The sequence below is a fragment of the Bubalus bubalis genome, chromosome 11 (genome assembly GCF_019923935.1).
Source record: "Bubalus bubalis isolate 160015118507 breed Murrah chromosome 11, NDDB_SH_1, whole genome shotgun sequence".
NCBI classification, from domain to species: Eukaryota; Metazoa; Chordata; class Mammalia; order Artiodactyla; family Bovidae; genus Bubalus; species Bubalus bubalis.
This window is the reverse complement of record NC_059167.1, coordinates 71,623,595-71,645,795: the sequence shown is the minus strand read 5'-3', so window position 1 is coordinate 71,645,795 and position 22,201 is coordinate 71,623,595. Positions and strand designations below refer to the sequence as shown.

The 22,201-nt window shown below is 37.9% G+C and overlaps 1 long non-coding RNA gene across 4 annotated transcripts in view; it reads right to left on the bottom strand.

The window, feature by feature from the left end:
* Positions 1 to 8,393: 8,393 nt before the first annotated feature.
* LOC112587870 overlaps positions 8,394 to 22,201 on the bottom strand; it is a 112,632-nt gene continuing 98,824 nt past the window's right edge. For 2 of the 4 annotated variants that reach the window (XR_006542900.2, XR_006542901.2), the window contains one exon: positions 18,138 to 19,110. This is a non-coding gene — a long non-coding RNA (uncharacterized LOC112587870). Of the gene's footprint in view, positions 8,652 to 11,536; positions 13,672 to 18,137; positions 19,111 to 22,201 lie in introns of those variants that run through there. The other 2 variants (XR_006542903.2, XR_006542902.2) reach the window with 2 other exon arrangements.

Below are 22,201 nucleotides of genomic sequence, written 5' to 3'. Positions count from 1 at the left end.
GTGTATGGATGTGAGAGTTGGACTGTGAAGAAGGCTGAGTGCCAAAGAATTGATGCTTTTGAACTGTGGTGTTGGAGAAGACTCTTGAGAGTCCCTTGGACTTAAAGGAGATCCAACCAGTCCATCCTAAAAGAGCTCAGTCCTGGGTGTTCATTGGAAGGACTGATGTTGAAGCTGAAACTCCAATACTTTGGCCATCTCATGTGAAGAGTTGACTCATTGGAAAAGACCCTGATGCTGGGAGGAATTGGGGGCAGGAGAAGAAGGGGATGACAGAGGATGAGATAGTTGGATGGCATCACTGACTTGATGGACATGAGTTTGAGTGAACTCTGGGAGTTGGTGATGGACAGGGAGGCCTGGTGTGCTGTGATTCATGGGGTTGCAAAGAGTCAGACATGACTGAGCGACTGAATTGAACTGAACTGAGTGTGTATTTATCAATCTCAATTCATCCCACGCCTCTTCCCCACTTGGTAACCATAAGTTTGTTTTCTACATCTGTGACTCTATTTATGCTTTTCAAATAAGTTCATCTGTACCATTTTTCTAGTTTGTACATATTAGTAGTATTATATGATATTTGTTTTTTCTCTATGACTTACTTTACTCTGATAATCTCCAGGCCTATCCATATTGCTAAAAATGGCATGGCATTACTTCTTTCTGTTTTATGGATGAGTAATATTCCACCATATTATAGAGGAATCCCTCAGAAGAAATGGAGTAGCCATGATGGTCAACAAAAGAGTCTGAAATGCAGTACTTGGATGCAATCTCAAAAACGACAGAATGATCTCTCTTCATTTCCAAGGCAAACCATTCAATATCACAGTAATCCAAGTCTATGCCCCAACCAGTAACACTGAAGAAGGTGAAGTTGAACAGTCCTATGAAGACCTACAAGACCTTTTAGAACTAACACCCAAAAAAGATGTCCTTTTCATTATAGGGGACTGGAATGCAAAAGTAGGAAGTCAAGAAACACCTGGAGTAACAGGCAAATTTGGCCTTGGAATACGGAATGAAGCAGGGCAAAGACTAATAGAGTTTTGCCAAGAATGCACTGGTCATAACAAACACCCTCTTCCAACAACACAAGAGAAGACTCTATACATGGACATCACCAGATGGTCAACACCGAAATCAGATTGATTACATTCTTTGCAGCCAAAGATGGAGAAGCTCTATACAGTCAGCAAAAACAAGACCAGAAGCTGACTGTGGCTCAGACCATGAACTCCTTATTGCCAATTCGGACTTAAATTGAAGAAAGTGGGGAAAACCACTAGACCATTCAGATATGACCTAAATCAAATCCCTTATGATTATACAGTGGACGTGAGAAATAGATTTAAGGGCCTAGATCTGATAGATAGAGTGCCTGATGAACTACGGAATGAGGTTCATGACATTGTACAGGAGACAAGGATCAAGACCATCCCCATGGAAAAGAAATGCAAAAAAGCAAAATGGCTGTCTGGGGAGGCCTTACAAATAGCTGTGAAAAGAAGAGAAGCGAAAAGCAAAGGAGAAAAGAAAAGATATAAACATGTGAATGCAGAGTTCCAAAGTATAGCAAGAAGAGATAAGAAAGCCTTCTTCAGCGATCAATGCAAAGAAATAGAGGAAACAACAGAATGGAAAAGACTAGGGATCTCTTCAAGAAAATCAGAGATACCAAAGGAACATTTCATGCAAAGATGGGCTCGATTAAGGACAGAAATGGTGTGGACTTAACAGAAGCAGAAGATATTAAGAACAGGTGGCAAGAATACACAGAAGAACTATACAAAAAAGATCTTCACGACCCAGATAATCACGATGGTGTGATCACTGACCTAGAGCCAGACATCCTGGAATGTGAAGTCAAGTGGGCCTTAGAAAGCATCACTACAAACAAAGCTAGTGGAGGTGATAGAATTCCAGTTGAGCTATTCCAAATCCTGAAAGATGATGCTGTGAAAGTGCTGCACTCAATATGCCAACAAATTTGGAAAACTCAGCAGTGGCCACAGGACTGGAAAAGGTCAGTTTTCATTCCAATCCCAAAGAAAGGCAATGCCAAAGAATGCTCAAACTACCACACAATTGCACTCATCTCACACGCTAGTAAAGTAATGCTCAAAATTCTCCAAGCCAGGCTTCAGCAATATGTGAACCGTGAACTTCCTGATGTTCAAGCTGGTTTTAGAAAAGGCAGAGGAACCAGAGATGAAATTGCCAATATCTGCTGGATCATGGAGAAGCAAGAGAGTTCCAGAAAAACATCTACTTCTGCTTTATTGACTATGCCAAAGCCTTTGACTGTGTGGATCACAATAAACTGGAAAATTCTGAAAGAGATGGGAATCCCAGACCACCTGATCTACCTCTTGAGAAATTTGTATTACTCAAATAAAAATTTGAGAATGCAGGTCAGGAAGCAACAGTTAGAACTGGATATGGAACAACAGACTAGTTCCAAATAGGAAAAGGAGTACACCAGTCTGTATATTGTCACCCTGCTTATTTAACTTATATGCAGAGTACATCATGAGAAACGCTGGACTGGAAGAAACACAAACTGGAATCAAGATTGCCGGGAGAAATATCAATAACCTCACATATGCAGATGACACCACCCTTATGGCAGAAAGTGAAGAGGAACTCAAAAGCCTCTTAATGAAAGTGAAAGTGGAGAGTGAAAAAGTTGGCTTAAAGCTCAACATTCAGAAAACGAAGAGCATGGCATCTGGTCCCATCACTTCATGGCAAATAGATGGGGAAACAGTGGAAACAGTGTCAGACTTTATTTTGGGGGGCACCAAAATCACTGCAGATGTTGACTGCAGCCATGAAATTAAAGATGCTTACTCCTTGGAAGGAAAGTTATGACCAACCTAGATAGCATATTCAAAAGCAGAGACATTACTTTGCCAACAAAGGTTCGTCTAGTCAAGGCTATGGTTTTTCCTGTGATCATGTATGGATGTGAGAGTTGGACTGTGAAGAAGGCTGAGCGCCGAAGAATTGATGCTTTGGAACTGTGGTGTTGGAGAAGACTCTTGAGAGTCCCTTGGACTGCAAGGAGATCCAACCAGTCCATTCTGAAGGAGATCAGCCCTGGGATTTCTTTGGAAGGAATGATGCTAAAGCTGAAACTCCAGTACTTTGGCCACCTCATGCGAAGAGTTGCCTCATTGGAAAAGACTCTGATGCTGGGAGGGATTGGGGGCAGGAGAAGAAGGGGATGACAGAGGATGAGATGGCTGGGTGGCATCACTGACTCGATGGACGTGAGTCTGGGTGAACTCCGGGAGTTGGTGATGGACAGGGAGGCCTGGCATGCTGCGATTCATGGGGCCGCAAAGAGTCAGACACGACTGAGCGACTGAACTGAACTGACAGGTTGGTCATAACTTTCCTGCCAAGGAGTAAGCATCTTTTAATGGCTGCAGTCACCATCTGCAGTGATTTTGGAGCCCAGAAAAATAAAGTCAGCCACTGTTTCCCCATCTATTTGCCATGAAGTGATGGGACCAGATGCCTTGATCTTAGTTCTCTGAATATTGAGCTTTAAGCCAACTTTTTCACTCTTCTCTTTCACTTCATTAAGAGGCTCTTTAGTGCTGCTCTTTCTGCCATAAGTGTGGTATCATATGCATATCTGAGGTTATTGATATTTCTCCCAGCAATCTTGATTCCAGCTTGTGCTTCTTCCAGCCCAACGTTTCTCATGATGTACTCTGCGTATAAGTTAAATAAGCAGGGTGACAGTATACAGTCTTGATGTACTCCTTTTCCTATTTGGAACCGGTCTGTTGTTCCATGACCAGTTCTGTTGTTTCTTGACCTGCACACAGGTTTCTTAAGAGGCAGGTCAGGTGATCAGGTATTCCCATCTCTTTCAGAATTTTCCACAGTTTATTGTGATCCACACAGTCAAAGGCTTTGGCATAGTCATTAAAGCAGAAATAGATGTTTTTGTGGAACTCTCTTGCTTTTTTGATGATCCAGCAGATATTGGCAATTTAATCTCTGGTTCCTCTGCCTTTTCTAAAACCAGCTTGAACATCTGGAAGTTCACGGTTCACATATTGCTGAAGCTTGGCTTGGAGAATTTTAAGCATTATTTTACTAGGGTCTGAGATGAGGGAGTATTCTTTGGCATTGTCTTTCTTTGAGATTGAAATGAAAACTGACCTTTTCCAGTCCTGTGGCCACTGATGAGTTTTCCAAATTTGTTGGCATATTGAGTGCTGCACTTTCACAGCATTATCTTTTAGGATTTGAAATAGCTCAACTGGAATTCTATCACCTCCACTAGCTTTGTTTATAGTGATGCTTTCTAAGGCCCACTTGACTTCACTTTCCAGGATGTCTAGCTCTAAGTGAGTGATCACACCATCGTGATTATCTGGGTCGTGAAGATCTTTTTTGTACTGTTCTTCTGTGTATTCTTGCCACCTCGTCTTAATATCTTCTGCTTCTGTTAGGTCTCTCCAATTTCTGTCTGTTATTGAGCCCATCTCTGCATGAAATGTTCCCTTGGTATCTCTAATTTTCTTGACGAGATCTCTAGTCTTTCCCATTCTATTGTTTTTGTCTATATCTTTGCATTGATAGCTTAGGAAGGCTTTCTTATCTCTCCTTGCTATTCTTTGGAACGCTTCATTCAAATGGGTATACCTTTCCTTTTCTCCTTTGCTTCTCACTTCCCTTCTTTTCACAGCTATTTGTAAGGCCTCCTCAGACAACCATTTTGCTTTTTTTGCATTTCTTTTTCTTGGAGATGGTCTTGATTCCTGTCTCCTGTACAGTGTCACGAACCTCCATCCATAGTTCATCAGGCACTCTATCAGATCTAGTCCCTTAAATCTATTTCTCACTTCCACTGCATAGTCATAAAGGATATTATTTAGGTCATACCTGAATGGTCTATATGGTTTTCTCCACTTTCTTCAATTTCAGTCTGTTTTTGGCAATAAGGAGTTCATGAACTGAGCCACAGTTAGCTCCTGGTCTTGTTTTTGCTGACTGAATAGAGCTACTCCATCTTTGGCTACAAAGAATATACTCAATCTGATTTCAGTATAGACCATCTGGTGATGTCCATGTGTAGATTCTTCTCTTGTGTTGTTGGAAGAGGGTGTTTGCTATGACCAGTGCATTCCCTTGGCAGAACTCTATTAGCCTTTGCCCTGCTTCATTTTGTACTCCAAGCCCAATTTTGCCTGTTACTCCAGGTGTTTCTTGACTTCCTACTTTTGCATTCCAGTCCTATGAGCTCAGTAAAGCTGTTTTCTCCCTTGATCCTTAAGCAGTAGGGTGTTAATTGTTTCTTCTGTTGCTAGTTTCTGGGTTCCTCACTATTCTTCATTTTTTTCTTTTGGCCATGCCTGTGCCTCTAAAAGTTTGCCTTTCATGAGTGTCTTCATTTGAATGATCTGGGGAAAATTCTGTTTTGTATGGAACCAGACTTACCCAATGAAACACTAATGGGTAAATAAGAGGTTTATAGAAAATAAACCAAATTAAAGAAAGCTGAGCACCAAAGAATTGATGCTTTGAACTGTGGTGTTGGAGAAGACTCTTGAGAGTCCCTTGGATTGCAAAGAGATCCAAGCAGTCCATCCTAAAGGAGATCACTCCTGGGTGTTCATTGGAAGGACTGATGTTGAAACTGAAACTCCAATCCTTTGACCACCTGATGCAAAGAGCTGACTCATTTGAAAAGACGCTGATGCTGGGAAAGATTGAGGGCAGGAGGAGAAGGGGATGACAGAGGATGAGATGATTGGATGGCATCACTGACTCAATGGACATGGGTTTGGGTGGACTCCGGGAGTTGGCCTGGTGTGCTGTGGTTCATGGGGTCGCAAAGAGTCGGATACAACTGAGCGACTGAACTGTACTGTACTGTATTATCTAATATGTGTTTATTTACTTTTAAACATACTGATATTTTTTGAGGACAAAAACCTTTTGTGGTCATCTTTACTCTTATTTTTAAGTGTAAGGCCTACACCTGGGATTGGAGGTGACTTGGTATAGAGACATGAACAAGGGTGGGACAATAAGAGAGGATAGGCATCAAAGCAAACTTGTGCCTACTTCATATTGTTCTTCAGTGCCATTTTTTACCTTGAGTTTGAGTTGTTGATTTTAGAAGAGACTGAGGGAGAAAATCAGGAAAACCTGGCTGGAGTGCAGGACTAGTGACTGCCTGATACTCCATGGATTCTGTACTATGTAATGCACTAAGCAGACGATTCTCTTTGATGGAGCAACACACACTTCCTTACTTGTTTGCTTTGTGTAATTTTTAGGACTCATATCTTTTGTGAAAAAAAGTCACTTAGCATTAAATAAGAACTCAGAAGTTCCATATGTTTTTCAAGAGACCTATTTTAGCTTGTTATATAACCCTGTCAGACTTTCCTGCTTATGGCAGTTTGAGGACCTGGTGGCATTTTTTGGTCCCTTTTAACATTTTATCTACATCTTACATTCTGTAGCAAGTTTCTGAACTTGGGAAACCTCTTTAATAATTCAGACTGATTAGCAAAGGCCTAGCATCCTGGTTCCTGTCCTGTCACTGAGAGAGGTCACTTCAGACACCTGGGAAGCCTAGAAACTCATGATGGAAGTAATGAGGCCCCCAAGAAACCCTGGAATGAGACTATAGCCTCTGGCATTTTGGAGTGAGGGGTAAATTCCTGCTCAAGGCTTCTTCGATACACACTTGCAGCTCTGAGGGCATCCCAGGCTCCCAGAAACCTCTTGAGTTATCTCTGGCCTCAGACTGTAGCCCTGGGAGCAATAGTTGTCCTTAAGTGACTGAATAAAAGTGTGTTCTCTTTCATCTCTCCTCTGCTGCAAACCAGGAATGGGCAAGCCATCCTTCCTTCAGTCTCTCTAGTGGCTCGAGTCTGTGTGTTTCTTTCTCTATGATCAGTCTGGATTTGATCAAGTCTGAAAACCCTACATAATGTATGCCAAGCACATTCGTAATCATTTGCATGTAAATCATCACAGATGATGCTTTATAAAGATTTCTAAGATGCCTCTTAATAAGCGTTTTCAAACCTCTTTTATTTTTCTGTAAGCACTCTCTTTAATCTCAAGCTCTGGAAGGTTTGAATCTGGTTTGAAATGGCAAGCCCAGGAATTTTGAGTAGGTTCTGACAGTCCCGAGTTCTCCAAGTCCCACTTTTCGTCTGTCAGAGATTGACTCAGAATCCCTCGGCCAGACGGATGCAGAGTCCCAGCTGTCAACTCACGTCTCCCACTGGTACTTTATACTCATTGGCTTTAAAAACAGAAGTGTTTTCTTGTTTTAAATGTTCATTTACAAACCATTTCTCCTCTCTTGAGTCTCTGCAATGTTCCCGCTGAGGCCTCTATGCTCCCAGGGGAATTTTCCCTGGTTTAGGGATAAATAAGGGGGGTGGAAGAACAACCCTCTTCTGAAAAGCTGTCTCTGCTGACAAGCCCTTCCCCTCAGACCCATCCATTTAGATCAATGAACATTTCACAGGCTTAACCAGTTATCTTCAACAGAAGACAAGGGCATTATGTAACCACACATACAAAGAGGTATGCAACATTAAAAAATGCTTCCCACAAATTTTAAGTAGGAAAAAAATGTGAGTTTCCTATCTTATGCAATTCCATAGGAATACCCTTATCTCATTCAATTCTTCTTTAAACCAGTCATTCACTTTGTTATTGTTTCCTTACAAGTAAAAATAATAATTCCACTAACCAACTCGTTTAAGCCTTGTCCTCATTTGTCCTGTATAGTTTTCTATGTGCATATATTCTATATTCATAAACACAAATCAAATATGCAACTGGAAATTTTCTCATTAGAAACATTTTAGGATGTTGTGTGAGTATTTATCTGAATTCAAACATATATGAAACTTGAGTTTTTGTAGCGTCACTGTTACAGTGGTGGTCTGTTATATTTGTGGTCCACAAATATATGCTGAATGAATGAAATGATTGAAACATACCATTTTATGATTTTTTAAAAGTATAGTTTAAATGCTAGTAGAAATATGTTCTGTTTAGGTCTCTGAACTGGCTAGAACACAAGTAATAATGATTATATCAGTAAAAATAATTTAAATTATTAATCATTAATAATTATTATGTAGCTAATACTTAATAGCCCACAAAATTCTTACATATACAATTTTATATAGTTTCATTTTTCATCTTGAGATAGTGGTCAATTTTTTGCAAGCTGTATTTGTCTTCATGTTAAAGGTATCCAGTTATCTTTTACTACCATTTCCAAGATGTAATTGTGGAATTATTGTTCCCTAAGCCTACTTCCAAAATATCAAAGAAAGCTGATTGAGTTCACTAATTTACTGCACTTTCTGATATATGATAAAATACATGTAGAATATCCCCTTTCTCTTTCAACCCTAGTATATTGGTGCAAATACAGATCAGAATGCTGTAATAAAGAGACTCAACAGTTGAGTGGAACAAACAAACTAGAAATCTATTGCCCTTTTGCGTTACAACTCAGAGCTAAACAGTCCAGAGCTGGAGGCTTCCCTTTCTCCACAGGAAATGCAGTGCTCAGGCTGCAGGATTCACCTGGTCATCCTCAGCTGACCCAAGGCAGCTTATCCTGCTGTTGCTATCTCCTAGTCAGGAGAAAGAAAGAATGCATGTAGGGCAGTGTTTAAGGTCAAAACCTCAAAAGACCATTTCTTGACAAACCTACTACAAGCACATAGTCATTAAGTTACATGCTACCTTAAGGCAGACTGGGAAATATGGTGTCTAGCTGACTTGCTACATGCCATGCTGAGACCCAGGTATGGTGGGGAGGTTCTGTAACTAAAATGAACAAGGGGCAAATGGACACTGGAAGAAAATTAGTAGTGTCTGTCACAGTTTGGCCCAACTATCAGTGTATTTGGGGTATATTTTCTTGTTTGGGAGTCAGGATGAGCAGGGGAGGAATCTGGAGAAAAACAAACAAACAAACAAATCCTAAGAGGAAACCAAAGGTAAGAGCTTTGTCCCTAGTGTTTGTTCCATTGTTGAAGGAAAGGAGCAGGGCTGAGGATTACATGGGGAAGGCCACTTGCACATATATCTGAGTCCTCGGGAAAGAGACAGCTAAAAAGTTTTTAACAAGAAATAACACTTTTCACCCAAAGTCAGTTCAGAAAGAGCAATGCAGAGTTAGTTGGATGCAACCTTCCAGGGTCTCGAGATAAGGCACTATTGAGAGGTAGTTCCAATGGTAACACCTGCCTCAGTGGTGCTGGGGCAGCATAAATGGCTTCAGGACTAGATTGTTGGGCTGGAGTTGGCATTAGCAGTCATGGGGCAGGGGCCACCTGGAGTCCTGCCTCAGGAGAGGAAAGTAGTAGAGGAAATGAATAGGCACTGTAGATGTTAGTCGCTCAGTCATGTCCAACTCTTTGCGACCTCATGGACTGTAGCCTGCCAGGCTCATCTGTCCATGGAATTCTCCAGGCAAGAATACTAGAGTGGGTTGCCATTCCCTTCTTCAGGGGATCTTCCTGACCCAGGAATTGATCTGGTCTCAGCTCCAATTCCCAGAACCACCATGTTGGAAGATGGTTGATTAGAAGGAATCCCTGGGAGAGAAAGTCGACTCTCAGCTATGAATAACAGTAAAAAGTTACTGTGATGTCATTGGAAAAGTCCTGTTTGTTTGTTTTTTATTTACTATAAAAACAGTAAAACAAATTTACACCTCTGTCTACCTCCCTGCAGCAATGTTGACATATGATATAGTTTCTGCTTATCTTATGCCTAGGTGTTTCGTTTCACAAATTCAACAGTCTATAGTAATTGGGTACAGAAAAGTTAAAAGAATAGCATTTACTCATGACTATTTTCATTATTTAATGGACAATGTACAAAATAACCCAAAGGGTAAATGCATTCCTCAAATATATTAACCAGCAGTTTTTCTCTAAATTACAAATATAGGACTCAAAACTATCCCCTTTCTAAAACTGTTAAAAAAGCCAAACAAGAGCTACTTCCCCTCTTCATATATTTATAAAATGTCAATTTCTGTCTCTCAGTCCACAGTAACCCTATCTTCAAAGTGACAAGAGAGACATCTTTATGTAAATGCTTTGAATTATATGTAGTGCAGACTTCCATGTAAGAGTCAAGTTAAAATTCATTCCACGTGTTCTAAAAGTACAGTACTCTAACAGATGAGTTTGGGTGGAAACAAAATGGTTCAGCACATTTGATTTTCCACTGACTTGATATTTATGTTGTGTATTCAGTTGTTTTAAAGCATGACTAAAGAGTGTGAAAACACTATAGGAATCCATGGGTCCAGAAGAATTCTCTGCTTGGCTGAATTCCCTGAGCTACATCGATATGAATTTTCTAGACCTATTATTTTTTTTTCTCCAAGCCTTTTGAGTGTTTTGGGATTGCAGTGATTGAGGAAAGTGGTCATTGTAAATGACAATTTTCTATTTAAAAACCTTTCAGCAAAAAAGCTTCTTTCTTTTATACAGGTACAGGCTTCCCCAAAAATTTTAAGAAAAAGAAATGAAAAGGAAAATGATTTTTCCATAGGGCAGAAAGATGGCTCAAGGATATATTAGTTGACTTTTATATTTTTATTTCTCTCCTTAAAGCCAAGGATGATTTCTAAATCTTGACAGTACACAGGGAGGGGGCCAGAGGCGGGGGAAAGTAAGCTTGGGCAGTGTGGCATAGATTGTTAGAACTAATTGGCTTTACTTAGGATCAAACTCTGAGCGAAAATGCTGCAGGAGGCTCAAGTCTTATTGCCATTATTTTTACTTAGTATTGGCTTTACCAACTTCCCTGGTGGCCCAGGAGTTTAAGAGTTTGCCTACAATGTGGGAGACACAGGTTTGATGTCTGGGTCAGGAAGATCCCCTAGAGAAGGAAATGGCAACCCACTCCAGTGTTCTTTCCTGGAAAATCCCATGGACCGAGGAGCCTGGCCCTTAGAATATTTAGCATCTTTCACTTGCTGTGATTCTTCCCAGCAAACATTGAACATTGCTGATCATGTGGTCAGCCTTGGATAAGACTAAGTATTAGATTTTCACTCTCCTCTCCCCTTCACCTCCCGCTAACACTCTGATGTTCTCACATTATAATTTCAAGATTTCTCCCTTTTCCCTTTTTTATGCTGGCAAAACCTGCTTTTCACTTGTATTAAAACTGTCAAAACTGCCCAAAGGGAAAAAGTATATGTTTTCCCACTGGTACTGAAAAGAGTGAAGAAGCATATTTTGGCAGTTTCAGTGTAGGTGTGAAATTTTCACACAGCTCTACTAGGGAGGTACACAAGTCTGGCCCTGTTGGAGCATCTGATATTTTGTGGATGGCAGTTTCTTTGAAAGGTATGGCCTAGGGCTAAATTAAAAGATGAGGATTTAGACTAGAAATGATACCATTCCGTTGAAACAATTGTCATTTATGTGAAAGATGCCGTTGCATATTTAGAAAACAAACGGTGCCCCTTTAAATTTTCCCGATGGCAAGTTTTACTGTAAAATAAAGATCTGGAGTTCTGCATCAAAAATGTAGTTTAACCCATAGAACCCATACCATGATGATGCAAAATATATTAGATTGTGAGGTATTGATTTTACATGAAAGCATATCAGTTAGTGAAATGCAGAAACCAATAAAGCATCACCATGGCTGGTAGGAGATCTCTAGATACAGTTTATTTTTACACTTAAACCAATTATTGGCTTTGCTTCATTTTTTTAAAATGTGACATATATTCTTAGGTTTCTAAATAAATTCAATCAAATCAATTACATCAACTTTATATCCCATATTAAGCAACAGTCTTATATTAGAGTTGACACATTTTGATTAGCACTGTGAAAGTACCAAAACTGGGCTAAAATCTCTGAAGTTTTTCCCAAGGATTTGGTTGCCTGTACAAGAATATAAATATTGATTTTTATTTTACATACAATTTACAGATTGGCTCATTGCTGATTTTACCTCACAATTGAACAATAGAAATTTATTGAAATGTTTACTGCCCATCCTGATTTCAACACAGTTTTAGAATATTAGGTTAACAATCAAATTCATAGAAAAATGAGCTGTAACTTTTAAATCAAATAGGATATATGTAGTCAATCCTCTATACTTACACACAAGAGTATCTCAATACAATTGAATCCTATTTTAATATATTTAGTATACCTAAAAATTCATGATACATATAAGAACTAGCTATTTCTATTCCTAACAGAAAATATCTAAGAAATACTTTAGATTCAGTCTCTTTTAAGTTCTTACATATTAGGTGATGTTGAATCTTCTCAGATTTATTTATATATATCCATAACTTTTTTTTATTATAGAATCAATTTTTAAGATATGGGAAATCTCTAATGGAGCAATCTCTCAATATAACACTCAGCCTTTGCTGAATTTTTTTTTTTTAAGGAAAAACAGGTATATTTTATAACCACTCAAATTTTAGAAGTGGGTTCTTATGGGAAAATGAAATTCCCCTATGATTTTTTAAGTTAATTCTGTCTCTGGAGCCATAGAGAATGAATCCAGTCCGTATGATTATAATGCAGGTATTTATTGATGTATAACATTCTTTTCCTTGACTTTCTTTAGGCTTAAAGCCCTAGGTTTCTTTAGGCTATTGACCTCAAGTTTGTAATGTCTTATGGGACATTCATTAACTCTCTTCTCACAATTTTGAGTTCATTTCAGTCTTCATGTTTCCACCCTAGTGATTTCTCTCTCTTACCAATGTTTCTGTTATCAGATGCTGTTTCCTCAAGAAATTTAAGCCATTTATTCAGATCAAGAAACCAGATAAAACTATGGTCCAGAATTTTGACAGTTCCCTGAACCACTATTTGGGTTCTCAGAACACTGTGTAGATTCTCTTGTCATTGTGCATCTCAGCATTCACCTAATGCAACCATCAAACCAACAACTTAAAAACAAGGCAGGGAATTTCTCAAATGCTCCAAATACCTGCACATCACTACAGATTATGACTGCTTGGATTTAGTGAACATTTTTTTTTGGCTGGGGAAACATTCCAATGGGATAGATTAATCTATGTACACCACATAGCTCAGCTGAAACTGCTGTTCAGCATTCTAAATTGCCAGCTCCATCTCCTTTCTGCACAAAAATGCACATTTCTTCCTATAATAAAGATATTTTATAATAGCAATAAGGCAACTCCAGGGTGTGTGGTTATCACGAGATAATCATACCCTAGAGGGATTACAGACACTTGGCTGTGCCTCATAACACCCCATGTGTGTGTTTATCTCATGATAACCACACTCGCTTTTGTATCTTATTGCCTAATTATCCATTTCTAATGCAAAATACTAATTTTTTGTCTGAAACAATGTGTGCAAGGATGTATCGCTAACAATCACATGAAGATATTGACAAACAATGCTGCTGTTACTCAATATTAACTTCTCATAAGAAAATTGATATACAAGAACATTCTGAGAGTGAGAGAACATTCCAATCCATTTTTGAATGAGCTGCTGCTTAAAAGGACTATGTAGAGGCTTCTGTTTTATCCATTAATACTATAAGATGAATTACACAGTATTTTTCATCTTTTAGACTTGAAAACTAGAGAATAAGCAGGAATTTTAAACTCTGAAAAAGTAAAAAGACACTAAGTTAATTTACTTCCAAAAAATTAGTGGCAGAGATTGATTTTGACTTATTGAGTTATCTAATTTAATTCCTTATGCTGCTTAGTCATTCCTTCACATATATTTCAAATGTCAACCTTTCAAGTTGAAAAATATATGTTAAATTTTATACTCTACAGTAGTATGATTCATACAAGTCTATCAATCTTGAATCCTTTTAAACTAACTTTTATAAAGTGAAATTATTGCCTATGTGATTATTTCCATTCTGCATAGGAATGTTTATTATTTGTACATTATATTATTATGTAACAATTAAAGCCAATAGTGGTTACATGTACAGATTTCCTATGAATCTGATCTCAGGAATGAACATTTTCAAATTGTATTTTCTAAAGTTTTATTTATAGATCTTTGACTATATTTGAGACCCCACAAAGATCATTAAGGACTCTTGTATTTCAGTATTTGAGTTAAATCCAAACTATTCTGAGTAAAATAAAGTCTCATTTTTGGGGACTTTTACAGAGGAAGTAATGGTATATTCTTAAAAGTTTATTTCATTTGTGTGTGTGTGAATTCATGTGGGCTTCTCTGGTAGCTCAGATAGTAAAAGAACCAGCAATGCAGGAGAACTTCATTCGATCTCTGGGTCAGGAAGATCTCCTGGAGAAGAGAATGGCTACTCACTCCAGTATTCTTGCCTGGAGAATCCCATGGACAGAGGAGTCTGGTGGGCTACAGTCCACTGGGTCACAAAGTCAGACATGACTGAGTGACTAACACTTTCACTTTTCACATATACATACTACCTGTATTTTTAATAAATATTCTTTCAGTACTTGTTTTCACAGAACATGACCATTGTTCTTAAAGCCACTCATATTTTCTTACAAACTCGGTTTCTTCTTCCTGGTTTCTTAGTTCATAAATATCACTGGGTCAAATTTGCCTAAGTTTAATAAGCCTGTTTTTTTTTTATGTTTTGAACTCTCTGGTTCTGGGCTGTGAGACAAGCTGTTGCTCTGTCCCTGGAGTCCTGTTCCAAGGGCACATACTTGAACTTTGATTACTTTGATTTTAGGGATGGATTACCCATCTGCATTTACTAACAAAGACTGCACTAGATCTCAATTCATAAAGAACAGGTAAATACAGCAACAATGATTAGTTACTTGAAGGCAACATTAGATTGATTGTAAGGACTACAGGGTGAAAAGATACTTTAGAAGTTACTACTCTGTTAATAGATGGAAAATGCAATGTTTACTTAACTCTCAATTATTCACTGGTACATAATTAACAGGAAACACTATTTTATTGTTTTAGACACAGGAATATTTTTTAGAACTGAAGGGCATCTTCAGTTCAGGCATCTTAGAGCACATCTATTCCAATCACCTTTATATATAGTCAAGAAAATTTGACATTATCTGTTCTATTTACTTGCTTTTTACTAAGAGCCAGAGAGGGAGATCTTTTAACTCAATAGACATAATTACGTACACCAGAAATCATGTGAGCCTGAAATTAAGCACACTTATCTAAAGCAAACCTTTTTTTAGATTACTAGTTCTGTTTCTTATTCTATCTTTCCTTGGCATGCAACTGGGGAACCATAAAGAGTTGAGTATTCTGAATAGGTGAAAATATAGGACAACATTCCAGGCTTTTGAATGACCTATATTTTCGTTTCATTTTGTGAGTAAAAATTGCCAACATGTAGTTGGAGAAGATTCTTAGAGTTACTAGGTGTTAACCAGGGCTTCACTATTAGACACTAACTGCATTCTGGATACACTAGCATAATTATGCTTTAATGAATTGCCAAAATCATGCGTAAGAAACCAAAACTTTCCTAGAAACCAATAAACACATAAAAAGAACAGTGATCTGAAAGTGAAATAAGACTAGCAAGATAAAAGCAATAAGAAAGTAAATTCTACCTGTGGGGTAAATGCTAATATTAGTACTGGGATAAGAAAAGGAAACTATGCCTTAGGCCCATGAAATAATACAAATAAAATTTTTAAAAAAATAAGTGCAAAAGACTATCTACAAAGAAATGCTTCTTTGAAGAAAACCTAATGTAAAATTGATTTTAAAAATATAAAAATGGAGATGATGCATAAATAGTAATAAAATGGAAAATATTAAATTTAATAGATTAAATGAGAACTGTGAATTTCTTAATAACAATAAATTTGAAAATTAGAAAAGTGACATATTTCTAGAAAAATCTAACTTATTACAAATGACTTGAAAAGACATTGAAAAACTACATATTCTATGTTCATTAAAAGATTTGAAAACCAGAACCAGATGATTTTCCTGGAAAATTCTACCATTCAAGGAACATACCATTTCAATCTTATATAAATTTTTTCAGAGGACATAAAAATAAAAGGTACTATAAATCACAGTATAAGACTAGTATAATTCTGAAATAAAAAAGGGAGTTCAAAGTAGGAAAATCACAAGCCTGCTTCATTCATGGATTTATATGAAAATTTCCACAAAAACATAAAAAAAAGTGTGATTACATTTATTACAGGAATTTCAGTGTGATTTAATGCTATTAAATTTACAACTATAATTTACCATATAGGCAGATTAAAGGAAAAAGGTTTATTTATTTTATATTGGAGTGTATTTGATTTACAATGTTGTTAGATTTAGGTGTACAGAAAAGTGATTTAGTTATACATATTGCTGCTGTTGTTTAGTTGCTAAGTCTTGTCTCTTTGTGACCCCATGCACTGTAGCCCACAGGGCTCCTCTGTCCATGGGTTTCCCAGGCAAGAATATTGGAGTGGGATGCCATTTCCTTCTCCAAATTATACACATACATAAATCTATTCTTTTTTAGATAAGTTATTATAGAGCATTAAATAGAGCTCCCTGTGCTATACAGTAGGTCCATGTTGATTATCAATTTTACATATTTAGAAGAGTGTATATATTAATCTCAATCTCTTAATTTATCCCCTCATCACTACCCTTTGGTAACCATAAGTTAACCATAAGTTTGTTTTCCAAGAGTGTGAATCTGTTTTGTAAATAAGTTCATTTGTATCTTTTCTTAGATTCCACATATAAATGATGATATCATATAATTGTCTCTATCTAACTTACTATGATAATCTCTTGATCCATCCATTTTGATGCAAATGGTATATATGTATCCCATCTTTATCCATTCATTCCTCCATAGATATTTAGGCAGCTCAAAATAACTGAGGCAGCCAGGTGTACAGAAAAGTGATTTAGTTGTACATATTGTAAATAGTGCTTCAGTGAAAATTGGGGAGCATGCATCTTTTCAAATAATGGTTGTCTCCAGATATATGCCAAGGAGTGGGACTGCTGGATCATATTTTTAATTTTTTAAGGAATCTCCATTATGTTCTCCACAGTGGATGTGACAATTTACATTCCCACCAACAGTATAGGAGGGTTCCATTTGGTCCACATTCTCTCTAGCATTTATGGTTTTCAGATGTTTTGATGGCCATTCTGACCAGTGAGGTGATACCTCACTGTAGTTTTTATTTGCATTTTCTAATAATTAGCAATGTTGAACATATTTTTATGTGCTTTCTGGCCATCTGAATTCTATAGATAGAGGAGCCTGGCGGGCTACAGTCCATGGGGTCACAAAGAATCGGACAGAACTGAAGCGACTTAGTAAGCATAGCATGCCTTATTTGGGGAAATGTCTATTTAGATCTTCTGCCCATTTTTTAATTGGGCTGTTATTTTGATATTGAGCTGCCTGAGCTGTTTACATAGTTTGGAGATTAATCCTTTGTCAGTTGCTTTATTTGCATTTTCTTCCATTCTGTGGGATGTCTTTTCATTTTGTTTATTTCCTTTGCTGTGCAAAGCTTTTAAGTTTAGTTAGGTCCCATCTGTTTATTTTTGTTTATATTTTCATTGTTCTAGGAAGTGGAACCAAAAAGATATGGCCAACATTTATGTCAGAGAGTTCTGCCTATTTTCCTCCATCTTATAATATCCAGTCTTACATTTTGGATTTTAATACATTTTGAGTTAATTTTTGCATACAGTATTAGAGAATGTTCTAATTTCATTCTTTTACATGTAGCTGTCCAGTTTTCCCAGCACCATTTACTGAAGACATTGTCTTTTCTCCATCATATATTCTTGCCGCCTTTGTTATAAATTGACCATAGGTGTATGGGTTTATTTCTAGGCTTTCTATACAGTTTCATTGACCTATATTTCTTTTGTTTTGTGCCAGTAACTGTAATGCTTTGATTACTGTGTCTTTTTTCTTTGTTCTGTGGCAATGATGTCTACCATTCTGTTTTCAGGTTACTTATTTGTTCTTCTGCCTCAGTTATTCTGCTATTGGTTCCTTCTACTTTATTTTTCATTTCAGTTATTGTACAGTTCATCTCTGTTCTTTAAATCTTCTCTTTGTTAAATATTTCTTGTATCTTCTTGGTCTTTATCTTCATTGTTTTTCTGAATTAGCTCATCCTTAGTATCATTTGTGTGAATTATTTTTCAGGTAGATTGCCTGTCTCCATCCACTTCACTCAGTTGTTCTTCTGGGGTTTTATGTTGTTCCTTCGTCTGGAACACACTTCACTGCCAACTCATTTTTTCTAACTTTCTGTGTTTGTGGCCCTGAATAGGCTCAAGATTATAGTTCTTCTTGCTTCTGGTGCCTGCCCCCTGGTGGTCAGGACTGTTTAGAGATGGCTGTGGGCTCAGACGTACTTGAAGCAGTCTGTCTGCTTGCTGGTGGGGGGCGGGTGTTCCCATCCTGTTGGTTGTTTTGCCTGAGGCTTCACAGCACTAGAACATTTGGGCTGTTGGCTGGGGCCAGGTGTTGGTGCGATGTGAAAATGGCAGTTTCCAGGACAGCTCACACTAATGAGTACTTCCCAGAACCTCTGCCTCCAGTGTACTCGTCCCTGCAGTGAGCCAGCCACCCTCACCTCCCCAGGACAACCTCCAAGACCAGAAGGTAGGTTTTTCCCGGGTTCGCATGAAGTAACTGCTTCAGATCTTATATTCACCATCCAAGAGTGGCATTTCTGTTTCCCCCAGTCCTGAGGAGTTACTGAGATCAAGCTCCAGTGGCCTTCAAAGTCAAATGCTCTGGAGGCCCCTCTCCCTGATGCCAAACCCACAGACTGGGGGATCCTGACATAGGGCTCAGAGCTCTCACTCCTGTAGGAGAACCTCTGTGATAAAATTACTTTCCAGTTTGTGAGACACCCACTCGGTATCTATGGGATTTGACTGTATCGTAAATGTGTCCTTTCTACCATCTTGTGGCTTCTTTGTCTTTGGAAGTATTGTCTTTCAGTAGGTTTTCTGTCAATAGTTGTTCAGTTAATTGTGATTTTGCATGAGAGGATGAACTCAAGTCCTCCTACTTTGCCATCTTGTCTGGGGATTGATTCTGAGAAAATGATTTTATTAGTTGGTAAAATGAAGCTTATGAAAATCAATATTAATATTTTAATAAAATCTTTTCGCAAACTAGGCAAATAATACCTTAATGGTGAAACATAATCATAACTTACTATGAGGATGGATAAACACTAACATTGATTTTTACCAACATTGTCCTAGAGTTTCTGGCCCACATAATAAGAGGTGGAAAAAAATTACAAGGTTTGGAAAAGAAGAAACAGAACGGTCAATAAACAACTGATTTAAAAGTTTCTCAATATAGACAACTACAGAGGATGTGCAAAACAAAACAATTTTTGGAAGATTAGATGGATTAGTAAGGTTGCTAGATATAAGATTATATAAAAACTCAGTAAGTTTGTACACAGTAGCAAAAAGTAGAATAGTTACAAAGTACAGCAAAAAACAGATGGTAACTAGAAGTCTTTAAAATGGATGACTTTTATGAAAAATACACACAGATAGAAAATCTCAATAATAAAGGGTACTGGTGGGAATGTAAATAAGATACAGCCGCTATGGAGAACAGTATGGAAATGCCTTAGAAAACTAGGAATAGAACTAGTATATGACCCAACAATCCCACTACTGGGCATAAACCCTGAGAAAATCATAATTGAAAGAGATATATGTACCCCAGTGTTCATTGCAGCACTTTTTACAACAGCTAGGGCACAGAAGGGAGAAGGCAATGGCACCCCACTCCAGTACTCTTGCCTGGAAAATCCCATGGACGGAGGAGCCTGGTAGGCTGCAGTCCATGGGGTCACTGAGAGTCGGACATGACTGAGCGACTTCACTTTCATGTATTAGAGAAGGAAATGGCAACCCACTCCAGTGTTCTTGCCTGGAGAATCCCAGGGACGGGGAGCCTGTTGGGCTGCTGTCTATGGGGTCACACAGAGTCGGACACGACTGAAGTGACTTAGCATAGCATAGCATAGGGCACAGAAGCAACCTAGATGTTCATTGACAAATGAAGGGATACAGAAATTGTGGTATATATGTGCAATGGGATATTACTCAACTATAAAAAGAATGCACTTGAGTCTGTCCTAATAAGGTGGATGAACCAGAGCCTATTATACAAAGTGGAGCAAGTCAGAAAGAGACACATATTGTTATTACTGCATGTGTATGGAATCTAGAAAGATGGTACTGATGAACCTATGTGCAGGGCAGCAATGGAGATGCAGACATAAAGAACAGACTAAAGGACACAGTGGGGGAAGAAGAGGGTGGGACAAATTGAGATAATAACATGGAAACATACATTACAGTATGTAAAGTAGATAGCAAGTGGGAATTTGCTGTGTGCCACAGGGAGCTCAACCCAACTCTGGAGGGGATGGGATGGGAAAGGGGTCTAGGAAGGAGAGGACATATATATATCTGTGGCCGATTCATGTTTATGTATGGCAGAGGCCAGCACAATATTGGAAAGCAATTATCCTCCAAGGGAAAAAAAGAAAAATAAGAGAAGCAGAGGAAATAGTGATCAAATTGCCATCATTCTCCAGATCATAGAGAAAGCAAGAGAATTCCAGAAAAACATCTACTTCTGCTTCATTGATTAAACAAAAGCCAAAAAAAATGGGGAGTACCATATTCATGGTTTATAAAAACTCAAAATTACTAAAAAGTATATGATTTTGATCATAATCCCAACAGATATTTTTTAATAGGATAGTGACAAAGAGATACTAAAATGTACAGGAAAGGACTAAGACTGAAGAAAGGGAAACCCCTCCTGAAGAAATGATGAGAGCTTACTCTGCCTGACACCATAAAGCTGTGGCAACTAGGGCAGCATGGTACTAGCGCAGGAATAGATAAATGTGAGAGAAGAACAACCATAAACAGATATATGCATCTGTGGAAACATGATGTACCACAAAGGTGATTTTACAGATCATGGGGGCTTACACAGTAAAATATAAGAAAAGAAGCTCCAAGTAGATTAGAATTAAATGTGCAATTCAAAACTTTATAGTTTTAGAATAAACTTTAGGAAATATCTTTAAAGACTCAGAATTACAAGTTTTCTCTTCAGAAAAATACAGATGCTAACTAAAAAATAAATCTTGATAAATATACTTTGATTTTAAATTTGCTTATTAAAATACAAACATGAAAAGATAAACCACAAACTGGGAGAATACATAATCAAGGATTCATATCAGTATATCACAAAATCTACTACAAATAAAATATCCCAATAGAATAATGCTGGTAAAATTCACCAAAATGTTAAATTTCAGAAGGGAAATTAGTTTTAAGAGGAAAATGAAGTTTGGGGTCCTGCTGAGTTTCAAGGTAATAAGTAGACATTATCAATCAGTCTGACCAATAGACCACAAATTGTGGAGATGAAGGTTGCAGGAGGGGACATTTGCTAAGCTTTCTAACCTCGGGATGGGAGAGTGTCAGGGAGCTGAACAGTTTCTAAATCAGTCTTCTTGTTTTGGCCTTGTCTTGTATCTTGGCTCACAACTCTGTTGCCTCCACCTACTCCCAAACTCCTACACACCCAACCCCATTTTGCAGCATGAATTGGCTTGCTTCTCACTGACCTTGCCTTTCCTCATCCCTAGTGGATAATAAGAGTTCAACTTTATAATGTTTTGCTTTGTCAAATGCTATCTTTTTCTCTCCCATTAGCTGGAAATAATTTTTCTCCTTTGTGGTTGATTTGGTAAAGGGTTAAGATAAATTCATGTCTAATAGGCCATAATTTCCTTGAAACCCTCTACTTGAAAGTTATATCTGAATTATCACTAGCCCTATCAGCTGAGGTCTTTAGGCTCTCTGCAAACAGTGGTCTCTGTGTGCAAGTTTTGGCTCTAGCACTTACTAGTTATTTTAGGCAAGACAAGCTATTTAATTTCTTAGCTGACATGCTCTTATCTACTAAATGAGGCTCTTGCTGTATAACCCACAAAAATATTTTAAGAACAAATAACATAAGTAAAATTACTGAGCTCTGTAGCGTGTGTGTATTATCTTCCCATTCCCACCAGGTAGAGTAGTAGTAGCACCTAAAGCATGAAGACACCTTGACATTAATCGGCTATATG